The following is a 27364-nucleotide window of genomic DNA, read 5'->3' on the forward strand; positions in this document are numbered from 1 at the left end:
AGGTGCTATATTGCTTTTAAGATAAAGTATCACTAGGTTTTTTTTTTTTTTTTTTTTTTTTTTTTTTTTTTGGCTAACATACAATTACAAAGTGATGTAAATAAGATTTCATTCCTCAAGCATTTCTCCAAATTTTTTAATTAATTAATGTTTTGGAACTCATAATTATTATACTAATATATAATTAAAATTTGTTTGGAAGAAAATTAATATTTTTTTAGATAAACATAAAATAATGAACCGAATCTTTTAGTGAAATTGAAATGCAAGTATTAAAAGGACTTTTTTCACATAAAATACATTTCACTGATCCAAGTGCTCAATAAACAAATCTAAATTTTAACTTGAAGATCCACCATCTTCTAATGCATTCCCTAATATTTTCTTAAACACATTCACGTTTTTCCTCAATTCATCACCTTTGTATTGAATCATAAAACTCTTGATTTGTGCCGTTATCTCCTTCCTTAATGGTTTTTCCTTGCACAAATTAATTCCGATCTTCCAATCATCAACCACTAACTTCCGATTAGGAAATTGATCAGAAAATACCGGAAAACACAGCATTGGAACTTCATACAATCATACCACATACTCTCTAACACAGAGTTCTACTCACAATGTGTCAAAAATCCACCAATCGCAGGATGAGACAAAACCGTGATTTGATTAGTCCAAGGAACAACCATTCCACGACCACGAACGAGGTCCTCGAACCCAAAAGGCAACAAGTGATCGGATTCATGAAGCACGGTACGAGGGCGAAGGACCCAAATTTAATCAACGTTGCTTTCCGTAAGACCATAGGCAATCTCCACAACATCATTTTGAGTAAAAATTAGCAAGGCTACAAATGAAACATACAAAACCGAACAATTGGGCTGGGTACCTAACCATTCCAAGCAATTGGACTCGGCCCAAATACTTGTGGACACAATATTTTGAAGTGACTTGGATTGAAAAATTGGCCCAATTGTAAAAATGGACATGATATCTTGTAAGGCTGAAATGGTGTTTGACTCAAGCTCTTCAACTGTGTTATAAAGTACATAGTCTGCTGATCTAATTTCTTGGAATGATTGAAAAGTTGAGTTATGAATATTTGTTGAGATTTCTTTGTCATGGAGGTATGTGGGTGAATTGAGTGTACTCCTGGTATGTAGTCAATTGGATCCTTCAGAATTCCAGTGACAAAAAAATTGATATGACAAAATTTTAACATTAGTACAATATGGTAGTCATAAAATTCATCCTTCTTTTCTATCAATCCAGAATATGAGGTAATAATTTGAAATTAGAAAAAAAATATATAATAATAATAATAATAATAATAATAATAATAATAATAATAATAATACTACGGAGTAATAAATAAGGGTTTGTAACATTATACGGAGTGAATATTTACAATACGAAGTAATTATTTAAGAGTGAAGATGGCATTGGAGAGGTTTTAATCATATTCTAGTGATGCATCATTGTATTGTTGTATTGTAATTATTTAAGAGTGAAGATGGCATTGGAGAGGTTTTAATCATATTCTAGTGATGCATCATTGTATTGTTGTATTGTAATTATTTAAGAGTGAAGATGGCATTGGAGAGGTTTTAATCATATTCTAGTGATGCATCATTGTATAGTTGAATTATCTATTAGTCTATCGGATCTTTTTATTTCTTTTAGTTTGTCTCATATTTTTATACAACTTTTCAGTTTACAGACTCGAGCCTATCAATATATTTTTTTTGAATCATAAATTACATATAAAAAAAAAAAAAAAAAAAAACAGAGTTAATATTTCAAAAGTACACAAAGATAAATCAACAAGTTCCCACATGGACATGCTAATTATTTTATTTATCAATGATTTTTCATAGTTAAATGTCAACTTTCTTTTTAAAGAAAAAACGTATGAGCTATGATAGACTAGTCTACTAATTCGAGATATAAATAATTTAGATAATATAATTTTCGATTAATTATACTTTGAATTTGAATTAAATCAATTCATCAAGTCAGCTAATTGGATACATATACTACCTCCGTTTTTTTAGTCGACACGTTTTGACTTTAGCATTATTAACAGACTGACCTTTTACTGTGTTTTGTGCTTTATACATAATGAAAAATATACTCATGTGAGATCTTATTAGATTCATCACATTATATTCTTTCAAAATATCAGTTTTTCATAATTTTTTATTATTGGTAATTAAATATATTAATGATTGAATCAGTGTATTGGCAAACTTGACTAAAGAAACATGTCAACTAAAAAGAAACGGAAGAAGTATTATTTTAACTATGTTAACTTATGATATTTAGAAAAAGTACCACAATTTCTATGTTATTATCAATTATCATCCATATACATCCTTTAAGGTTTTGCTCCATACATGAGATATGAAATCCCATAACAGGGTTTCCTCAATAACATAATAGTCCTCACATCAAATCAAAATAAATAAAAGAGTATGTACCTGAGCAATCAAAGTAGCCATGTTGCTTAAGGAGATGAATATGATAATATAGATTGAAAACCAAAGCAGGCTCATCAGTCCAAAATGAAGCAAATCGAAGCCCAAACTTTTTAGCAATCCTAGAAGCCCAAGGATAAAATGAGTCAATAATTAACACATCAACGTTTGGGTTTGAATTCAACACTAATTCCTCAATATCCTTATCCACTAAATCAAACATATCACCATGCAAACACCAACCTACAAACTCATCACCTTTACCCGCCCTATCAAACTCCAAGGGTAACCCATCGGATACATATAACATTATAACCCTATACCGGATATCAAGCCCCGTACGAGCTTAAGAAAAGATGTCGTCGGAGTTGTCACTAGGGCGGGCTTTGGTGGTGGAGGAATTCAAAAGTTAAGAAAGTTATGGTGATATTTTTTGATGAAGCAAGTTTAAGGGAGAAGTTAACTGTTGGATTTAAGTGCCTTGAAGTGGTAAGGGAAGAACTATTGCATAATGAACTTTTTTATATGAGTTTTGAGCTTTCATAATTTGCTATTATGAAGGGGAATGTTTTTTTTTTTTTTTTCCTTTTTTGAGAAGGTAAGAAGAAATGAAGATTAGGAAGCTTTCATCACGAGGGGAATTCCTAATGTATAGAAGAAAGAATAGAAAATAAACTAGAGATTACAAACATTAATATCCATACTACTACACACTAAATGGCCAACATTAGCTATTCAATCCGCTGCGTGATTTGCCTCTCGGTAGATATGATGGATACTTCAATTGCGAAACTGAGAAAGAAGAGAACGAGTGTCTTCGTTAATGTGTTACTTATTATCTTGTGTTGGTATTTTAATTTCACTTTTATGGCCGTCGAAGGATTTTTATATATGTACATATATTGTTTGGTAAGCTAAGTAAGAAGAACTATCACCTAGTTCGGAACTTCTCACTTGTTAATCAAACTTGAATTAGTCGATTAGACACTTATTAATTAAAGTAAGGATGAAATCAAAGATAAGAGGATTTCCATAGTTTCTAATAATAGAATGGAAATTTTGAGAATTACCACCTTCTGTTATGTCCATTTTAGCAATTATCACCTTCTATTTTTTTTGTTTTTTTTTTAAAATTACCACCTTCTATTTTCAAAAACATCAAAAGTTACCACCTTCTTGCCTCCCAACTATCACATGACGTCATTTTGGGCTCATTCTTTCCCTTTCCTCCCTATTTCCCTCACATTTCTCCTTCCTAACTCGATTCTCATCCTCCCTTTCACTTTTTTTCCCCCAAACAATCAAAAACATTTCAATTCACTCCTCCAAATCAAAATTGACGAACAATTATTGGTGGTTTGGGGGAAAAAGTGAAAGGGGAGATGAGAATCCACATAGGAATGAGAAATGTGAGGGAAATAGGGAGGGAAGGGAAAGAATGGGCCTAAAATGACGTCACGTGGTAGTTGGGGGAAAGAAGTGTTATACTACTAAGCAATAAAACAGAAATTACTTATCTCTTGATGCGTGAACCAAAGTGACAATAGTCGCGTCGTGGAAAACCACTGACCTAAAAGACGATTCCGCGCTACCTCCCGGTGCAGTAGACTAGAAGCGGTCGCCCTCCAGGATAAGCACGGCGCCGGAGTTTATGTGCACTCACAAACCGGACTGGAACTCAGAATACTTGCCCAGAAAACAGAACAGAAGAAACTCGTGTTTAGATAATTTTAGAGAGGAGAGATAACTGAATGTGTTGTGTGTTTTTGACTGGAAAAAGCAACGAGTATATATAGGCAGAAGAAGGGAGACATGAAACGTAAAACGAGGTACGAATCTGGCTAAGAAAACGACCAGATTCATTCAACCAGTCAACAACGTAAGCAAGAAACAAGGAATTAATTAATCAGCTATAATCAAGGGATTAATGACTGACTTAATTCCGTAATCCCAACAGTCAGAAAAGAATATTCCCAACAGACAGAAAAGAATATTCCCAACAGACAAAAAAAGAATATTTTGTTTAACAAGGAAAAGGAAATAAAATTCCTCCAAAAAGATAACAAGGACCCACGCCCGCGCATCGCATTCCCCAAGACCCAAGTCCCGAGGCCCGAGCCCGACCCGGCTCGGCTCGGCTCGGCGCGCACGCGCGCGTGTGTGTGTGTGGAGTAACACTTAACTCCCACTCACTCAACTAAGTAGTGTTAAGACACTACAATATAAAAACAAGGAAAAACCTTTCCCCCCAACCAATGTGGGATTTTCCCCTTTCATTTGTTTTTCTCTCTCTCTTGTTTTCCCCATCCCTCTTATTTTATATCAAGAAATTCCAACAATCCCCCACAGGTTCGAAGATATGGAAAAGAAAGGAAGGAAAAGATGAATTCTGGGCAAAACAAAACAATTGCATAAGTGTCAATGTCTCGCGACTTGAATTAACACATAGTGGACATCAAGCTATGATCCCTCACCTACCAAGTGACTTTCGTCTTGAACTCAATAGGGAGTTAGGAACCCGTCACTTTGAGCCACACAATTGAACATGTATAATATTCTGAAATTCCGCGAATAAAGGTGACGCATTATACTGGCCATACGTCCAGCCTGGATGCTCATAGGTGCTCTAGAGTATAAGCCCACGAAATACTCATAGGAAGCGGCCACACTTCCACACCTAAGTAGGTGAACTCCATCAAGTGTGAGCTACAACACACCTCCAAAAATATGGATATGGGTTCATTAAGAGCCATATGCTCAACCTCCTTCTCATTTGTAGCTAAGCACAACAAACATCTAGAGATGGTCCAATAAAAACAAAATGTGCTTCCGAATTATTATATAATGTTCCCCTTTGAACTCATGGTGAGTAGGAGTTCACTATTTCACAATTCATACAACGGGCTTTAGCCCCATCTCTTCCGATGTTTCCAAAACTAGTTTTTTACATAGGCCTTTAGTTAACGGATCCGCAATGTTCTTTTCGGACTTAACATAGTCCAGTGATATCACCCCTTCAGACAACATATTTCTGACGGCTTTATGCCTCAGACGGATGTGTCTCTTTTTCCCATTATAGGCATGGTTGTGAGCAACAGCAATAGTAGCTTGCGAATCACAATGAAGTGCAACTGAAGGAGCTGGCTTCCCCCACAGCGGAATATCTGCAAGCATGTTCCTCAACCATTCTGCCTCATGACCTGCCAATTCAAGAGCAATAAACTCAGATTCCATAGTAGACATAGCAGTACAAGATTGCTTACAAGATTTCTAGGATACAGCTCCACCACCAAGGGTGAAGACATAGCCACTAGTAGAGTTAACTTCGTCATTATCGGATACCCAGTTGGCATCACAAAAACCTTCCAAAACTCCAGGAAACTTGGAGTAGTGCAAACCCCAATCCGCCGTACCCTTAAGGTACCTAAGCAACCTCCTAAGAGCAATCCAATGATCACTGCTTGGGTTATGAGTGTACCTGCTCAACCTACTAACAGAATAGGCAATTTCAGGTCTAGTATAGTTCATTAGAAACATAACACTACCAATAATTCGAGCATACTCAGACTGATTAACTGGATCACCATTATTTTTCTTTAGGTGGAAACTTGGGTCATATGGAGTCTTAACTGGATCGACATTAAATGAGTCAAACCTTTTAAGAAGCTTTTCAACATAGTGTGACTGATTAAGACAGATGCCTTTTGGAGTCCTTTTGATTTTTACTCCCAAAATCACATCTGCCTCACCCATGTCTTTCATTTCAAAATTCGAACTCAAAAACTGTTTTGTCTCATTTACTCGATCCAAGTCAGTCCCAAAAATCAACATATCATCCACATAAAGACAAATAATTACACAACCATGACTATCATGCTTAAAATAAACACAAGAGTCACCTTCATTAACATGAAAACCATTACCAGTCATAGTCTTATCAAATTTGTCATGCCATTGCTTTGGAGCTTGTTTGAGCCCATACAATGACTTGACTAACTTACAAACCTTGTTCTCTTGGCCTGGAACAACAAACCCTTCAGGTTGGACCATATAAATCTCCTCATCCAAGTCACCATTAAAAAACGCAGTTTTGACATCCATTTGATGAACAACAAGATCAAAAATGCAAGCAAGAGCAATTAAAGTCCTAATGGTTGCAATTTTAGTAACAGGGGAGTAGGTATCAAAATAATCAATGCCAAACTTTTGAGTAAAACCCCTTACCACTATCCTTGCCTTATACTTGTCTATGGATCCATCGACCTTTAACTTTTTCCGAAAGATCCATTTACAAGTAATGGGCTTACAACCTCTAGGAAGTTCAACCAATTCCCAAGTGTTATTATTGAGAATTGATTGTAACTCACTATCAATTGCTTCTTTCCAAAAAACAGCATCAACTGACCTCATTGCCTCATCATAGGTTCTTGGATCATCTTCCAAAACAAAAATATGCACAAAATCATCATCAATTAAGGAAGATTCAGATAAACAGGAAGTAATAAAATCAGGACCAAAACCGTTTTCCTTTCTTGCCCTTTTGCTTCTCCTTGGCTCTAAAACAGAATCATCGTTAGTAATAGGAGCATTAACAATAGGCAAACTAACAGAACTACTAGCATGCAATTCACTATCATTAGAAGAAGACATTTTCAAAGGAAAAATGTTCTCAAAGAACTCAGCATCTCTAGCTTCAATGATATGACCACCTGCATAAGAGTTGTTAGCACCTTTAACAAAGAAACGATAAGCTGCACTTTGATAAGCATAGCCAATAAAAATAGCATCAACAGTTTTGGGACCAATTTTATCCCTCTTGAAACTAGGTATGCCTACTTTTGCTAGGCACCCCCACACTTTCAAGTATTTCAGGTTTGGCACTCGACCTTTCCATATTTCGTATGGAGTCTTGTCAAGCTTCTTGTGAGGAACCCTGTTCAAAACATGACAAGCAGAAAGAATAGCCTCCCCCCACATGTTATTAGGAAGCCCATAACTAATAAGCATAGAATTCATCATATTCTTTAAAGTTCTATTTTTCCTTTCAGCTATACCGTTTTGTTCGGGTGAATAGGGAGCCGTCGTCTCATGAACAATGCCAAGTTGCTCACAAAATGCCTTAAGAGTGTCAGGGCTGTACTCACCACCCCTGTCACTCCTAACCCTTTTAATCTTTTTGTCCAATTGGTTTTCTACCTCAGCTTTATATTTGAGGAACATTTCCTCAGCTTCGTCCTTAGACCTGAGAAGATAAACCATGCAAAAATGTGAACAATCATCAACAAAAGTAATATAATACTTTTTACCCCCTCTACTTTCGTGATTATTAAAATCACCTAAGTCACTATGAACAAGCTCTAGTACTTCAGTCTGTCTATCTACTGATTTAAATGGCTTCTTTGTAAATTTGGCTTCAATACAAACTTGACATTTTGAAAAATCAGTATTAGAAAAACTTGGAATCAAATTTAAGTGTTTAAGCCTTTTAACATAATCAATATTAACGTGACCTAATCTAGCATGCCATAAATCAATAGACTCAACAATATAAGCAGAAGAAGTACTAGCATTCTTATTCATAGTGTCAATTTTAACATCAAGAGTAAAAAGCCCCCCATTACAAAATCCCTTCCCCACAAATTCCCCATTGCGAGTAAGAACTAATCTATCAGAATCGAAAGAGAGCTTCAGTCCAGCTTTCATGAGTAAACTGCCAGAAATTAAATTCCTGCGCATTTCTGGAACATGCAAGACATTAGTCAGAGTAAGCAATTTTCCAGAAGTGAGAGTGAGAACGATCTTCCCTTTGCCTTGGATAGAAGCAGAAGCTGAGTTGCCCATGAAGACATTTTCACCTTCAACCTTGTCATAGGTAGTGAACATGTCCTTGTTGGCGCAGATGTGCCTGGTAGCTCCAGTGCCAACAATCCACTCAGCAGCATTACCTGTAAAGTTAGCTTCTAAAACAACAGCAACAATAACGTCAGAATCCTCAATAAGATTTGCTTGATTTTGCCCATTCTTCTTCTTGACCCTGCAATCTTTAGCCTTGTGACCAGTCAGACCACACTCAAAACAAGTACCCTTAAACTTGTACTTCTGAATCTTCCCTTTAGGCTTAAGGTTACTGTTTTTCGCTTTGGACTGGTTGTTTGATTTGGGTTCAACAAGTTGGCTTTGGCAGAAGAAGAGGAAGGAAAAAATGAAGGGGTTTTGTCTTTGATACGGTTTTCCTCCTCGATTTTGAGGTGGGCAGCAAGTTCCTCTAAGGTTAGGTCTTTCTTTTTGTGCATGAGTTGGTTACGAAAATCCTTCCAAGAGGGAGGGAGTTTCTCAATCAGAACAATAGCAAGGGTAGTATCACAAATAGACAGACCTTCAGCAACCATATTAATACAAACACTCTCATAAGCATGAATCTGATCAATAATAGGCTTATCATCAACAACTTGAAAACTTAACCACTTACTAACACAATAACGTTTAGTACCAGCATCATCAGTTCCATATTTTTTCTCTAAAGCATCCCAAATATCCTTAGCATGATAAAAACCCATATAAATATCCAACAGACTATTCGACATATAATGCAACAACATGCCCTTACAGGTTCTATCATCCTTAGCAAACTTAACATCACTTTCAGACAAATTATCCTTATCATCAGGTTCAACAATATCATCAAGAACATATGCAACATCAATTTGCTCCAAATAAAAACGCATCCTAACAGCCCAACGTTTATAATTCTTTCCATCAAGAGGTTCTAACTTAGACATATCAGGAATCAGAAACTTGGAAGCCATAATCGTCTTTTAGATTGTTATACTACTAAGCAATAAAACAGAAATTACTTATCTCTTGATGCGTGAACCAAAGTGACAATAGCCGCGTCGTGGAAAACCACTGACCTAAAAGACGATTTCGCGCTACCTCCCGGTGCAGTAGACTAGAAGCGGTCGCCCTCCAGGATAAGCACGGCGCCGGAGTTTATGTGCACTCACAAACCCGACTGGAACTCAGAATACTTGCCCAGAAAACAGAACAGAAGAAACTCGTGTTTAGATAATTTTAGAGAGGAGAGATAACTGAATGTGTTGTGTGTTTTTGACTGGAAAAAGCAACGAGTATATATAGGCAGAAGAAGGGAGACATGAAACGTAAAACGAGGTACGAATCTGGCTAAGAAAACGACCAAATTCATTCAACCAGTCAACAACGTAAGCAAGAAACAAGGAATTAATTAATCAGCTATAATCAAGGGATTAATGACTGACTTAATTCCGTAATCCCAACAGTCAGAAAAGAATATTCCCAACAGACAGAAAAGAATATTCCCAACAGACAAAAAAAGAATATTTTGTTTAACAAGGAAAAGGAAATAAAATTCCTCCAAAAAGATAACAAGGACCTACGCCCGCGCATCGCATTCCCCAAGTCCCAAGTCCCAAGTCCCGAGTCCGACCCGACCCGGCTCGGCGCGCGCGCGTGTGTGTGTGGAGTAACACTTAACTCCCACTCACTCAATTAAGTAGTGTTAAGACACTACAATATAAAAACAAGGAAAAACCTTTCTCCCCAACCAATGTGGGATTTTCCCCTTTCATTTGTTTTTCTCTCTCTCTCTTGTTTTCCCTATCCCTCTTATTTTATATCAAGAACTTCCAACAAGAAGGTGGTAACTTTTGATGTTTTTGAAAATAGGAGGTGGTAATTTAAAAAAAAAAATAGAAGGTGGTAATTGCTAAAATGGACATAACAGAAGGTGGTTTTTGTCAAAATTTCACTACTAAAATTCGGCTAAATTGCGACCGCCTCTAACGGTCGCAAAAAATAGCAAAAACGGTCGCTAAGAATGATTGCGACCGTCAACGGTCGTAAAGGGGTGTCGTTATTTACATGGTCGCAAAAAAGTCAAAATTGCGACCGCTTGGCGGTCGCAATTTTATTGCGGCCGTTTCCTTTATTTTCAACGACCGTGTCAACAACGGTCGCAAATATTATGATTTACGACTGCAATAGAAACGGTCGCAAAATTTACCATTTGCGACGGCTTAAGGCGGTCGCCAAAAATTTTTAAAAAAATTTAAAAAAAAGTCGATACACCCAACAGATCCAGCAAGCAGCAGCACCCTCAAGCCTCAACCACCTGTACCACCACCACCACCAACTGCCTTCCCTAAACCCTGTCAACCCGCCACCACCGCCAACCGCCTTAATCCAAAAAAACACCAAAAAATTAATCCCACAAATTAAACCCAAATTACCAGAAAATTAAACACTATAAAATTAAACCCGTAAAAAAATATAACCCACAAAATTAAACCCAAAATAAAAGAAAATTAAACCCATAAAAAATATAACCCACAAAAATATATCCACAAAATTAGTCACCAAAAACGAACCACAAAACAAACCCAAATTAAAAACGAAAATCAAACCCAAACATAACAAATATCAAACCAAAAAAAAAAAAAAAAAAAAACAAAAAACGAAATCGAAAATCAATCCCAAAATGAACAAAATCTAACAAAAAAAATCAACATTCGTGGAAATTCGAACAAGAAATGCAAAACAAATTCGGAAAAAAAAATCAAACAAATAAGTATTAACACGATAACATACCTTAAACCCCAAATAGACTTCTAATTTCATCTCAAAATTGGTTTAGAAGGCCAAATTGGACCATAAAAAGTCTAGATCTAGGCTTTTCATGGTCCAATTTGAGCTTAAAAACCGTTAATATGTTCAACCATAAGATTATGAAGGTGGAGCTCGTGGTGGTGGGCTAGTGATTGTAACGGTGGAGGTCGTGGTGGTGACGCTGTTGAAGGTCGTGGTGACTAAAAGAAGAAAGGAGATGAAGAGATGAGAAAAAAAGAGGAGATGAAGAGAAAGGATGGGTGAGAATGGAGAAGGAAAGAGAAGATGGAGAAAATGAGGAGAGAGGAAAAGATAGGTTAGGGGTGAGAAAAACGGCTGCTTCTAACATATAATAGGGTTAGGGTGGGTTATGCACGAGTTTTATACTCCATTTTATTAAAAAAAATCATAACTTTATTACGACCGCTCTTAGCGGTCGCAAATGGTCGCGAATTGCGACCGTTTCCATGACAGTCGTAATTGTCGCAATTTGCGACCGTTTTGGCGGTCGCAAATAGTCTAAAATTGCGACCGTTTCTATGACGGTCGTAATGGTCGCAATTTGCGACCGTTTATGGCAGTCGCAATTTGCGACCGTTTCTATGACGGTCGTAATGGTCGCAATTTGCGACCGTTTTTGACGGTCGCAATAGAGTTGTTTTTATTTACAATTATTTTTAACATGTATATTATTTTTAAATACTTTTGCGACCGTTAAATAGCCTAAAAACGGTCGCAAATCTGCGACCGCCTTAAGAACGGTCGCAAATCTGCGACCGCCTTAAAAACGGTCGCAAATATTATATTTTGCGACCGTTTTAATGACGGTCGTAAAAAAACGGTCGTAATTTGACCGAATTTTAGTAGTGTTTCCTAATATAAATATCAAAGTAAAAAATTTATTTCCTTATCAGTAGACCAATATTTTTTTTTGTTTTTTAGGAGTTTAAAGATTTTAAGATAATATGATGAAAATCGATTCTAAAATCTTCTGAAATTGGGATGAAAGCTCTAACCACTTGAGCCATCTTCTACTCTCTAGGCCAATACTTTGTTAATGACATGGTTTTATATAGGGTTGGTGAAATGTACAGTTTGGTCAAATGACTATTTACGAAGGGTAATTATCAAAGGTAATTTTTTTTATTTTTTTTTTATTTTTTGTTTTATTTGAAAGGATCAAAGGTAATATAATACTTGTATCCAACAAATTTAGTGAAAATAGTAAATTTTAGAACAAAAAACATCCGTGCAAAAGGACAATAAAATAAAATATGAAAACAGAAATGGTTTGAATTGTTGTTTAAACAAAAACTTTACAAAATATAAATGTGTGAACCTTAATTCTTCTATGAGAAAGTTTACAATTTAATTATCAATAGTTTAAGGAAAACAAAATTAACTAATAGGAACAAGCTTTTGATTATAGTAACAAGGTTTAATAAAATGCTCTAGTTATTAAGAATACAAGTTTCTAGCATAGTTAGTTGCATGTAGACATTGGAAACATCTCATGTTCAGTTTATGTTTTGTTATAATAATGAACTTATGCTAGAAATGTTCCCGTTTATGTTTCGAGTAGAAAAGACAATCTATGACTGCTTCAATAAGTTTATTCTCGTGCATCAAAGGTAAAAATTATATTTTTTGCAAATTGGAAGAATCTCACCGAAACAGTTTACAGGTCTGACTTCTCTGGGATCGTTATCCTTCGTTATAGATGATTTTTAGGTGATTCTTTGTTTGAATTTGGGTGATTTTTTTGTCTACTTTTTTCATGTAAAATTTCAGAATTTATTGAGTTTGTTTGCTATTAAACTGGGTTGTTTGCTGAAAACTAGTCAGTTTTGGTTCAATTTGGTATATGCTTCTGTTTTAGTGCGTTTTTCTTAGCTTAGAGTTGTGTTGAGATTTTCGTTGGGATATTCCTATGTGGTTTAGGGTGTTTTAAGAGTGTTTTACTCATATAAATTGCTTCCTTTCAAACTTATGTAAAATTTCTTGAGAAATTATATATCGTGAAGGAAAAGTTGATTGATAGATCAGAAGCTAGCATAGGTTTGATATCTTTGCTTGCTTGGTACACATTACAATTTGATGGCCTGTATGTTGTCAGATTTACTTGTATCTTCAAGAAGTAAAGTTTTTAATTTTTTTTTCTTATTTTTATTACATACAATGTTTAGGCACATATCAAAATTGATATCAGATGTATCTAGCTTGTGGTGGTCACATTTCAGGTTGGAGTTCACTCAAGCAAAGGTCAACAAAGTTTTGAGCTAGTTTAGGCACTTAGATTCATCATGGTAATTAAATAATTTTGCAAAGAAGACTTTCAATTCCTAAGTGTATATGTCGAATGTCTAATGTCACCTGAGTAGTCTTCCTGTATTTCAAGAAACTTATAGCTTGTGTATGTGATAGGTTGTGATATCAGGCACCTGCTATCTTGTGTATGTGATGGTTTGGTCTAGTTCAGGCACCGCTGCATCTGCTAGTTCAGCACCTGCACACCTGCTAGTTCAGGCAATTGAAATTAGAGCTATTTCAGGTACCTCCTAGCTTATGTATGTAAAAAATTGTGCTAGTTCAGACACCTAAGATACTGAAAATTGAGCTAGTTCAGGCACCAAGCATCTGGTACCCTATGTTTTGTTGTATTTTATATGTGGGGGTGTTTTATTGCTACCCCCTTAACTATAAAAGCAATTATATGTATGTGACAGTTTAGTCTGATATAATTATATGTATGTGATAACTAGTTTATTAGTCATAGCATAGTTTTAGTGAAATTACTGGTTTTGATTTCTGTATTGAATTTATTTATGACTAGTTTTGTCTAATAAGTGACTGAAGTTTTTCTTTTAAGTTTTGATGCTTATTTTCTTTTATATCCCCTCAGTTTGATGCATTGACCATGTTAGAAGAGTGTTCACTTGGTGCCAGTCTAAAACAACCCTTTTTAATGTATACTACCTCCATTAACAGTTATTTGCAACATTTACCAAAAAAGGGTGCTAACTATTATTTGCAACAATCTTATTTCTTTCCTATTTTAGTAACTTTTTTCTGTCAAAATGACTAAAATAACCTCACTTAAAAATTATTAGTACTACACATAATTACAAAACATTATAACCTTAATTCAAATTAATTATCCAACCCTTCCCACCCTAACAATCAGATTAATCTCATCTCCCCATTATCTTCTCTCTCCTCATTCATCTCTCAATTAGTTTTCTTCATCTCTAATCTCTTTTCAAATTCCAATCCATCCTTATTTGTGGGTTTCAGATCTGGTTTTTTGTGGGTGGTTTGCTTGATTTGTGGTTGGATTTGGTGGCTTGTGGGTGAATTCGCAGGTTGTTCGTGGGTGGGTAATTGGTTTTTGTTTCGTCGTTCTTGGTGGTTCATCGTTCTTGGTAATTCGTCGAAGGGTTTCAATGGTTCTTGGTGGTAGTCGAAGGATTTCGAGGGTTCGTGGTGGTTTTAATTGTTTGGGTTTGGTTCGTGGTGGTTTTCGGTGGTTTTATTTCGTGGTGGTTCTGGGTTTTGGTTCGTGGTGATTTTGGTTGGATTCGTGGTTGGGTGTCGATGGTTATGGTGGTGGTTTTGGGTCATGGGTTCTGGTGGGTTTGGTGGTTCCAGTGGTGGTTTTGGGTCATGGGTTTTGGTGGGTTTGGTGGTTCCGGTGGTTTTGGTGGTGGTTTTGGGTTTCGGTGGTTTTTTTTTTTTTTTTTTTTTTTTTTTTTTTTTTTTTTCCAAATAAGATTAATACTTAATCCCATACCCTTATTTTTCAATAATCAAGATTAAAAACTGTTGCTTAGGAGTCCGCGCAGACCATTTTTGTTGCAAATAATTGTTAACGGAGGTATTACATTTCTTTTCCAAGCAGAATTTTGTCGCAATATTAATGCCTAGTGTGAACTAATGCTATCCCATACAGAAAAGTTAAATTTGTGAAGCAGATAGAGACAAAATCAACAAAATCGTCAAAATTTGAATGTTGACCATTGTAACAATTAACTACTAGTTTTTTTTAGTTATAGAGTATTATTTATTGTGAGTTGTGAGTGAAATATTTGTAATTTAATTTACAATTACATCAACTCAGTATAATTTACAAGATGTCGGTTAATTAAAATTTGTCTTATATTGGTTATTAGATTGATAGTTATTGTATTTTATAAAAGTTTATTAATAATTAATGGTCTTTCCATTAAAAATAAATAAATGTAGTGTATGGGTGGTGAAAGTAAAGGAATTTGCTACTGCTACCATTTTATTTATTTTTTTAAATAAAATCACTAATCGTAATTGGCGTTAGGCTATTCCAGTTTCAAATATTACTCTATTTGTAACCGGCATAACTTAACGCCAGTTACAAATAGTATGCTTTCTAACTTGGAAAATAGACTATTTTTAATTGGCGTTGGGTAAAGCCAGTTACAAATAGTACATTATTAGTAACTAACATTAGCCAGTTATACGAATAATTTTCACTAGTTGTAACTGTGGCAATAACAACCAATAATGTCAGTTACCATACTAAAAGTCAATTTCGCCAGTTACAAATGGCAGTTTTCTACTTGTGTACGTGGCTCGATACTTAACTTGGCGACAAACTGGAATAAAAGTTATTACAAATGACAGTTTTTCTACTAGTATTCTATTTTTACTAAAATAAAAGTATTTTTAACAAACTAAAATTTTTTTTTTTTTATTGATGCTCTATTATTTTGTTAGATAAATTAATTATTTTATACATGAATCTTTTTTTAAAGAACTTTTTTTTTTTTTAGGAAAAGCGGATGGTGCCTTATATTATTAATTTGTCCATAAGAATATATGAGTCAACTTCACAAGGACTATGGTTTTCCCATATTTGTTCGACACCAAAAGGCACAATGCGAGCTAAATTATGAGCAATAGTGTTGCCGTCTCGCTTAACATGACACCAAGAAATAGAATCAAACTTAGAGCTAGACCATAAGACATCCTGAAGTAATGCGTCTAAATCAGAAAAGAAAATAGACCCCTGACAAAGTCTTCTTATGAGAACCTCACAATCGGACTCAAGTATAATGTGAGGTAAATTGTACCGTTTCGCAAGCCGTAAAGCCATAGCAGCAGCTTTGCATTATGCTATCACAGGGGGCTAGAAAGCTCGAATCCTTCTTGTTGCTGCAAAGATTACATCTCCCTTCCAATCTCTCGCGACGACGCCTAATCCTACCCAACCATCGTCTCGGACAGAGGCGTCACAATTGAGCTTTATGGTACCTTGAGGAGGAGCAACCCAAGTCTTGGAGCTTCTGCTTTTCTTCTTAGCTGCTGGTCCGTATATTTTCGAGACATAAGAGAGGCAATCATTAGCAAGTCTCTTCACTCGATCAATCAGCAAAGGGTGGTAAGAGTCCACCCCTTTAAAGATTTTGTCGTTTCGTCTATTCCAGATGCACCACATGAGTATTGCACCTCTACATTGTAGCTGAGACTTTCGTAGACTCCATGTTTCGAAAAAATCAATAAAGCTCATATCAAGCGGCCAAGAAGCAAGTTCCCTGCAATTGCACTCTTCCCAGAGATCACTCACCGTATGTAGAGTTGTCAAAAGCTGACCCGACCCGAAATACCGACCCTAACCCTAACCCTAACCCGTCTGAACCCAAAAAAATGGTGACCCAAACCCGACCTAACCCGACCTAAAACCAACCCTAGACCCGAGTATTTGAGACCTGAACCCGACCATGACCCGACCTAGAGAGGACCCGACCCGAATGTGACCCGTAAATTATTGACCTAAACCGAACCCGAGAATGACCCAAACCCGATTTAACCCGTCAAAACCCGAATTCAACCCGACCTGTTACTAACCCGACCCGAGGTCAACCCGACCCGTTCCTAACCTGACTCGAATTTAAACCCGACCTGTTACAAACCCGACCCGAAATCAAACCGACTTGTTATTGACCCGACCCAAATTCAACCCGACTTCTTATTGACCTGACCCGAATTTAAACTCGACCTATTACTAAATCGAATTTTAGGATTTAGGAGTTTTTAGGATAAAAAGAGTACTCCGTATTGACTATTGAGTTTTAGGCTTTTTTTCAATTTATTAACATGGATTCCAATTATGAAACAAAAGTGGTCTTTCTCATCTTACTTGACTTATCTCTTACATAATTCACGTCAAAGAAAAACTGAACTGGACAACAGCCAAAAAAAAAAAAAAATTGACTGAATCTTAGTATATTAAGGAAGGTTGTACTCTAATGACGAGATTGACGAAATTTTCCACCATGTAATCTCTATTGTGATTGATTTTATTTTTCCTAATTATCTTCAACTTCCTATATGAGCAATGAGCTATATGAGGACATGAGGTGATAGAGTATTAGAGTAGAGTTGTGACTCTCTGAGCTGTCAATGTTTTTTAAACGTATTTGAGGCAATATGAGGTCAGTGAGGTGAATCGGCGATAATGATTTTGTCTATTTTTTTTTTTTTTTTTTTTTTGAAAGATAGTGATTTTGTCTAATTAAATCAGCCAAATGTATTTTTTTTTTTCAAAATTTATCTTATAAATAATTTTTTTTTTTTGAAAAGCAAAAACATTTCATTAATTAAAAGTCATACGACATCTACAATAGAGATTCGATGTTAACAAATACATAAGATTATAACCCGTAAATAAACTTCCATATAACTACTAATATTTTTTTTTTCAAATTTTAGTATTCACTTGTTTATTTTAATATTTTTTTTAAATGTTTTAAATTATGCAATTTGATTTGGAGCTTTAAAAAAAAATTAAAAATTTTATTGACTTGAACCCAAGAATGACCCGACTTGATTATAACCCGCAAATTATTGACTTGAACCGAACCCGACTCGATTCCGATAATGACCCGACCTGATTATAACCCGTAAATAATTGACTTGAACCGAACCCGAACAGGACCCTAACTCGTTTAAACTCGTAAAAACCCGAATGTAACCCGACCTGTTTTTCACCCGACCCGAATGTAACCCGACCTTTTATTGACCCGACCTAAACCCGACCCAAACCCGATAAGATGTATGACCCGACGTGACCCGACTCAAGCATGACCCAACCCGAACCCGACCCGCATAGGTCCCGACATTAACCCGTACTGACCCGACCCGAGATGACCCGACCCACACTAACCCGACTCAAACCCGACCCATTTACCCGAATTGACAGCTCTAACCGTATGGCATTCAAAGAGAGCGTGGCGTAATGTTTCAGGGCAGCCAGGACACCACGGACAATCGTCATCGTCAGCCATATGTCTGAATTTAAGATAAGATTTGACAGGAAGAGTGCCTATACATATCCTCCAAAGAAAATGTCTAACCTTAGGGGTGACTTCAAGCTTCCATATATTGACCCAAGCTTTGTGAAAGTTATCAAGATTGCACGATTTACCCAACAAATAAGCCGTTTTTACTGAATATCTGCCATCCATTGAGAAAGCCCAGCTCGGAATGTCAGGTATGCTTCTTGCGCTTGGGGGAATTGAGAGTATGCAGCGGGAATCCGACTCGTTGAACAAGCTCATAATGCGATTAATATCCAATTCTCTTGTATCATGGTTAATTAAATCATTGACCCTCTGCACATCCTCCGATTGAGGCGAGGATACGAACCTACTCTCGCCATTATCAATCCATGGGTCCTGCCAAATGTTGACAGCAGTCCCATCACCAATCCTCCACAATAACCCTTCCTTAATCAATGATTTAGATGACCAAATACTACTCCAGGAGAAACTACTTGACCATCCGAGATTGGCGTCCAGAAAAGAGCCATTAGCATAGTATTTCGCCTGAAAAACTCTGCCAAGAAGGGAGGTAGGATGACTGACCAATCTCCATGCTTTCCGGCCTAGTAAGGCATCGTTAAAAACATTAAGGTCACGCAAGCCCAATCCCCCGAGACACTTTGGAGTGCAAATATCACTCCAACTCTTCCAATGCACTATTCTTGAATTATCATTATTGCCCTACAAAAACCGAGCCATCATACTATGGATGTCATGGATAATTCCTGCCGGAAGCTTGTATACACCCATAAGATAAGTGGGAATTGCTTGAATTACTGACTTGAGGAGAATTTCTTTGCCCGCTCTAGATAACAACTTCTCCTTCCACCCATTTAATTTCTTCCAGATTCTATCCTTGAGTGCCTCGAACACCATCCGTTTAGACCTACCAATAATGGTTGGTATGCCTAAATATTTCCCATGCTTGTCAACTCGTTTCATAGCTAGACTATCTAAAGCTCCTCTTGCGTGGAAAAATTGACCCCTTTGCTAAAAGAAACCTCCGATTTGTCATAATTAATTTTCTGCCCGGAAGCTGCTTCGTATGTGTTGAGAATTTCAACAATATTTGAGCATTCCCTTCGGTTGGCTCTTGCAAAGAGAAGACTGTCATCTGCAAAAAAGAGGTGAGAGATTTCCGGTCCTTGCCTACTAGCTCTAGCCCCGTGGAGGGCTCCATCTTCCATAGCTTTCCGCAATAAACCAGAAAAAGCATCAGTAACGAGAATAAACAAGTAGGGGGAGAGAGGGTCCCCTTGCCGGAGTCCCTGAGAAGGGGTAACCGCACCACAAAACCACCATTGATAATGAAAGAATAATTGACCGATGTGACACAGTCCATTATCATAGCAACCCATCTATCTGCAAATCCCATCTTCGAAAGAAGTTTCTCCAGAAAAAACCACTCTACTCTGTCATACGCCTTGCTCATATCCAGTTTCATCGAAATTAACCCCTTCCGACCCTTGCATCTTGTCTTCACAGTATGAAAGAGTTCCAGAGCAACCAAGGCATTATCTGTGATTAGCCGTCCCGGAAGAAAAGCACTCTGATTTTCGGAGACAATGCTGGGGAGGATATCCTTTTCGGAATAAGAACAATGTTAGTATTATTCACAGAGCTAAAAGAATCATTACCCTGTAAAATATTACTGACAAGACGAGTTACATCATTGCCAACAACATGCCAAAATTTCTGATAAAAAATAGCATGCATACCGTCAGGGCTCGGGGCTTTGCAGGGGTGCATCTGACTTAGAGCAGCAAAAATTTCCTCTTTTGAGAAAGGACGGAGCAATGCTTCATTAATATCCGGAGTGATTTTTGAAGGTATTGCATCGAGTACTGTATCACAAGCTTCATTGGATGGCATACTAGAAGAAAAAAGATTTTTGTAATATTGCGTAACAATGCCTTTCAGTTTATCTTCCTCTTCTTGCCAGACTCCGTTGTCATAAAAAAGGCCATTTATTTCATTCCGTCGCTTACGTTGAGAGGCTTTATGGTGAAAATATTTCGTATTCCAATCACCCTCCTTGATCTCCGAAACTCTCGAGTGTAAGAACCAGTATGCCTCCTGTTTATCCAACAAGTTGTCCAATTTCTTTTCTAAGTCCGCACACTTAGAAATTGACTCGTCTGAAATACCTTCACATTGCGCCTCTTTCAGAGCTTTCTCCGTGTCCTCTATTTGCTGTCCTAGCTTCTCAAATTTGCGGCTGCTCCATAGCTTGAGGTTACCTGCCACATTCTTCACTTTTTCGGTCACCCCTCCAAGGAAATCAACCCAGGAGCTGCGAATAACTCCTTCACACTCGTTGTCAAGTAACCAAGCTGTCTCAAACCGAAAACCCCTTTTCTTTTTTTTCTTTTTCTTTTTCCTGTGTTCACCGAATCTAAGGAAGATAGGTGAATGATCAGACTTGAAACGGACCAAGTTCTCCACAATGGGCTGCAATTTGCGGTCGAACCAGGGGCCATTGGCCACGAATCTATCGAGTCTCTCGCGGATAATGGTCTGTGCCGACAAACCCTTCTCCCATGTGTACCATTGGCCTTCAAACCCCAAGTCTTTTAGATCACAGTCCTGCAACGCTTCACGGAAATCTGGTAATGCACGTCTCACATTGTCTACTCCTCCTTCCTTCTCATCATATCTTAAAATTTCATTAAAATCCCCTCCAAATAAAATCGGACCATCAAAGTTAGAGCATAAATGTCTAATAAGGGACCAGGTTTTGCTTTTGTTCTCTATTTCGGACCAACCATACAAACCAACAAAACGCCAAAATACTCCAGAACTCAGTTTAATAACACCACAAATATGATTTTGAGAGAAGGAAATGAAAGTAAAGTCAATGTTGTCTTTCAAATAAATACACAAACCACCGGCTCTACCAATACTACTAACACCAAAAGCATACAAAAAACCAAATCTGCTTTTATTATTCTCAGCAATAGTTTTATTAATTTTTGTTTCAGACAAAAATAAAACATCCGGAGCTAAAGAAAAGCACCACTTACGAAGTGCTCGAACTGCATGAGGACTAGCTAGCCCCCGACAGTTCCAACATAGAGTACTCATTGTGAGGGGCGGGGTTGATCCATGTCAACCTCCGCCGGAATAGTAGATTGAACAATCACCCCACGGTTTGATTTAAGTCACTTCCCAAGAGATGACACATTCGGCTCCACCTTATCAGCGTTATTAGTGTGTTTCCTTTTGCCCGAAATAGCAGGTATCACTTCCATAGTAGTATCAAAGTCTATGTCATAACGTCTCCAAGTTTTACCCACAACAGTTTCTGTTATTTCCCCCCTAACAGAGACATTTCCTTCTAAGTCTGAGGGAATTGTAGGAGAGATCACAGAGGGTAAATGATCTTCAATTAAAGGGGAGGTACCATGACCCTCAATATTATTTTCGTCATGCTGCTGTGAGGAAATCAGAGGCACTTGAGCAACTTCAGTGGGCATTCCACCTTCGTTTGTAGTGACCTTCGTCATGGCATGATGCTCAATCGTAGGGGACTTCACCAGAGGATCACTTCCTATAGTCCGAGAAGACGACTCAAAAAGTTTGCGGGCGACACAAGGAGGCATTTTCCGGATGACTCCAGGATCAGAGTAACCTGGCAATTTCTTGGGGTGGTTATCTTTGAGCTTTGATAGCCATGTCTTCTCCTTCTCACGTTCAAAAATCGAAAATTGTGCTGGCTTTTTAGGGGAAGCACCTAGCCAAGGTCCATATTCATAGACCACTCCCTTCTTGATTTCCTCCTCCTCTACATGTTGGTACTCTATGTCAGTGTGATCCATTCGGCCACAATAATAACAAAAATCGGCAAGTCTCTCGTATTGAATACTACACCACTTCGAGGACCCCCGACCATTAGCAACCTTAACTCCTCTGCGCAAAGGTTTCTTGATATCCACAAGGATTTTAACCCTCATGTATTCATCCCAACCTAAGGGGTCTGAATCATCGAATTCTATAAAACCGCCCAGATGTTCTCCAATCTCGTAAGCAAAGTCCAGTGATCTTTTATTGAAAGGAATGTCCCTGATTCTGATCCAAAAGGGGGATGAAGAAAATTGAACTTCAGAGGGTTGTTCGTCGCCACCAATTTCAGTCAAGATGAGCAATTTCTTGTCAAAGAACCATGGACAGCCATCTTTAACTCTGTTCTTATCGTCTTCACTGAAAAATTGGAAAACAAACAAATTGGTTTCCACCATTCTAATCGCAACATTATCGTGGATCTTCCACACGTTGAGCAGGGTGCGTTTCATAGCCTCGATGTTGAAAGGCCTCCCTGTCAACAGTTTCCCTACCAATGTCAAGGAAATTTTGGTTTTTGTTTCATCGTCAACACCATCAGCAAAATTGGCACCTAAAACCTTGTTTTCGTCCTCCGTCAAACTTAAATTCTCTAAATCCTCTAGCAGTTTCAACTCCATATGGTAATCAGTTGAGACAGGCGTGCAAAGAATCAGAATTGGGTCGAAAAAACAAAGAAAAACCACCGGGAAAAACTGACTGAACGGAATGGAAACAGCCCTAGTCGAGGGACGAGAGCATAACCCTAGACGAGGGACTTTTCTCTTGGGTACTATTTTTTGTTTTTAAAGAACTTGTTAAAACGATTTTAATAATGAAAATAGAACTGAGCTATAGAATATTTATTAAAAGTTATGAGTAATTTTTTATATATGAAATATTATAAGTATACCGATTACAAACTATATACAATATTTTTATCTTACAAAATTTATTATTATTATTATTATTATTATTATTATTATTATTATTATTTGTGACTACAAAATACGAATCTATTATCGAATAGATATGTCTGATTTTTTATATCGTTACAAAATTATCTTATTTAAAATATATTTCTTATTAATAATATGAAAGAATTATATATCATGTATCGTGTTATTAAAAATATGACATACGGAGTTATATTTATAAGATCTAAAATAATAGTTATGGAAATTTTTTTACTCCGTGAAGCCCATTAATGGGCCTTATGAGGTAATGACAAACTATATAAGGAGTTGGGCTAGAGTAGTTAGAATATTGTAGGAATTTGGGCTTCACATGGACACTTATTTCTAGATATGATCTATAAATAAAGTCCATGTCTAGGTTTGACAAAAGACACAAATAACGTAAATTGTGTAACAAGGCAACCAGAAATTCCCTAACCCTAATCTCTCTCTCTCTCATGCTCGCCCTCCCCTATCTCTCTCCCATCTGTACGGCTGGCCTCTCCCCTTGGTGGTGCGTGGTATTCGTGGTGGTAGATCGTGGTTAGTTCGTTCCTCTCCTCTCCGTAGAAGGTTGATTGAAATGGTTCAATCACGACTAACTAGCATTAGTGGAGTTCAGTCTGTGCCCGTACTGGACTAAGTAGAGGAATCACGTTTGGGGTTCTTATTCTCCTATTGTTCTTGCTCGATCACATGTGGAATCATATCACGCTTCAAAGGTACAATTATATATTATTTATGTGTTATATATGCTTGTAGATCCTATTTAGGTGCTTATGAATGTGATTCATGCAATTCCGCTTATAGTACCTAAAACTCTAAAGATATATTATGAGCCAACCAAGTAGAAAATTTTACACTAAAGTCCCCAATATTAGACAAACACCAGCAAGGTTCATCTTGGATGGACGAGGAAGGAAGAGGGATACCTTGAATAATATGGACTAAATTATCAGGAATAAGAAGAGATAGGGTCGTAACATTGCACTTATTAGAGTCTGTAATAAATTGATAGACCATAAGATCTAGAGTGTGGATCGATATCTAAAATATCTAAATTTTAACATAAAAATAATATTTTCAGAAGAGCACCTCTAATTTATCATAATTAATTTTTTGCCCTGATGCTACTTCATAAGTGTTGAGTATATATATCAACTATAACTTTGAACTCTTGTCGGTTGGCTCTAGCAAACAACAAACTATCATCGGCAAACAAAAGATTATAAACTATTAATTTAACAATTACAAAACATAGACTTTAAGTAAAAAAATATCTTCAATTCATTTCCTAGAATAGGAATTTTTTTTTATAGAAATCAATAAATCAAAATAAAAGTAATAAAGCACATGGCACGGTCATAAAAATAAAGGCATCGTATATTCGTATTAACCAATGAAAAAAAGTTATTAACATTTTATTTTGGAATTAAAAAAAATCATCACATAAGAAAAATTAACAAATGAGATTTGAGAGGATATTATGTGCTTAGGTAAAATAAATATGAATGGTGATTCGGGATTTAAATTAATTAATTTTACCACTGAAAAAAATTACATTTATTTTAGAATTAGAAAAATTAATCGCCATATAAGCAATATTAACAAATAAGATTTGAAAATAAAAAATTGTGGCAATTGTATTAGATCAAATCACAACCATTTATTTGTTTTGACTAATGCGAACCTTTTACAAAATTGACTTCAGATTTTATTTTTGAAAAATAATGACAAAAAAATCGCATATCCTAAAGAAATATTCTCTAAATAATACGGAGTATCTGATATGTTTTTCGAGATTAATGATATCTCATATCTCTAACACGCTCCTGCAATCGTAACGGTTGTAACATGAACGTTGTGATTGGAAATTCTTCACTTTGTTGAAGTCGAGATGCACTACTCGATCTAGTGATGTCACCTTCATTGTTTTTTGAATGATGAGAATTTTTAGCTTTTCAAACCCATCAGTCATCAAACAAACAAGAACGTCAACTTGTTCTTCTTTTCGAACCTGTAAATATAACTTGTTCTAATCTTCTTCTCAAACTTATCGTATTAAAATCGAGCTCAAATCAACATTAGGTTTTTAGAGCAAAACCAAGCTCAAATCGAAAATCACACTCAAATAATCAATTAAGACTTTTGTCACACGGTACAAGGAGAAACCCATATTTAAAACCATATTACACGGCACAAGGAGAACCCATATATAAAACCATATCTCACGGCACAAAGAGAACCAATATATCTTGTCTTAAGACATGAGAAAGCCATTTTTTATATTAAATTCATAGGCGGTCAAAGCTTAGACCTTCAATCACCTCGTCAATTACACAAACTCACAAAAATCCTCCTTCCATGATTAATTGGAGCAAGAAGCACAAACCACGAGCAACTTATCTAAGTCTCAATAGAACGTACAGAAGTTACGCATGATCATCAAGCAATCCATACTAAACAAGATCTTAATCTTAGTGTCAATAGAACGTTCAAAAGTAACTAACTCATGATCATATGTTCTTGATATCATGCTAAATTTGTATTAAGGAAATAATAGAATGACTTGTTTATAATTCAAGACAAGGTAGATTATTTATATAAAACCTAAGCTTAGCTCATTAGATAGGAAATTTTTTTTCTAAAAAATATAATGTCATAACCATATATCCTAAATATATATTCACTAAATAATATCTTAACATAAATAAACCCAAATATATAATTCTCTTTATTAAAAATATATCACACATACATTTTCTTATATTGATGATATATCTCATATCTCTACCAGGCCACAAGCTAAGATTTATTTAAAGCAAAAATGCTATTTAATTTAGAGCCAAATCATAAATTATATGATGCTAAAAATTTATTTAGAGGTAACGTGTGATGCTAAAATGGTAGTGTTATTAGAGGCAACCCATGCGTGATGATGAAAAATAGCTTTCGAGACAACCATAACCTATGTTGATGTATGCTAGGTACCTTGTCCAAATAAAAGTTCATCACAAACGACATTTTACAAGAATCCAAGTGGGATATTTCCCACTTCCTTTAAGACATTTAGCCTGTGTCTGGAGAAAAGCTGAAAGCTGAAAGATGAAACTGATTGTATTATTTGATTTTAACTAGTTGATTGTATTAACTGATTGATTATGTTAAATGACCAATAAGCTTAATGTGGGGTAAGTAGTTCAAAAAAGGTTTTAAAGTAAATGGGGGTATAACGTATAAGTCATTTCACCATAAAAACTAAATAAGCTAATTGAAAAAAAAAGGAGTTTTTTTTTTTTATATACATAAAAAAAAAAGCTTATTTTGTGGAATAAAATCTTCAAATAAGCTTCTCACCAAACACCTTAAATTACCTTATTTAATAGTCAATAAACTAATGTTGGTCAAATAAACTAATTTTGCTCAAATAAACTAGCTACCAAACACAGCCAATTATTATTTCATACTTTAATTTGTTGACTTTTCAACACTCCAATTTTATAAGTTATACTCGGTTGTAACACTTAGCTTGTATGTAGCCCTACTTATTAAGTAGGGTAAAGCAACGTTGCATTGAAGTACATTACATCGATGGAGCTTTGCTGAGATTTTTGTATTTTAAAAAGCCCAGCCTCAAGTAAATTTCTTTATTGAAGTGCATTACATCGAGCATTGAAGTACATTACATCGATGGAGCTTGCTGAGATTTTTTTTGTTTTTTAAAAAGCCCAACATCAAGTGGATTTCTTTCTTGAAGTACATGTACTCCTAACCAACTTAATGTCTTGAAGTACATGTACTCCTAACCAACTTAATTAATGAATAATGACAACTAAGGGCCTGTTCTTATAGACTGAACTGAACTGAACTGAACTGAACTGAATTGAGCTGAACTGAACTAAACTGAACTGAACTGAATATTTTATAAGAGAAGGAAATTAGGAGCTGAAATGAACTGAGCTGAACTGAACTGAGCTAAGCTGAGCTGAACTGAAAATAAACGTATGAGAACAGGCCCTAACTAAATCTAATTGATGACTAATGAGTAAATGTGTTAAATGTTAAAGATAAGTCTCACAATTTATATCTCGTCTAAATAACATCCACAAATGTC

The 27364-nt window shown here is 36.1% G+C and overlaps 1 pseudogene; it reads right to left on the bottom strand.

Annotated features, from left to right (window-relative positions):
• Positions 1–303: 303 nt before the first annotated feature.
• LOC145636727 (UDP-glycosyltransferase 86A2 pseudogene) lies at positions 304–3021 on the bottom strand (annotated as a pseudogene).
• Between the last annotated feature and the right edge of the window lie 24343 nt (positions 3022–27364).

This window comes from Chenopodium album, chromosome 1 (genome assembly GCF_948465745.1).
Source record: "Chenopodium album chromosome 1, dcCheAlbu1.1, whole genome shotgun sequence".
Classification (NCBI taxonomy): domain Eukaryota; kingdom Viridiplantae; phylum Streptophyta; class Magnoliopsida; order Caryophyllales; family Amaranthaceae; genus Chenopodium; species Chenopodium album.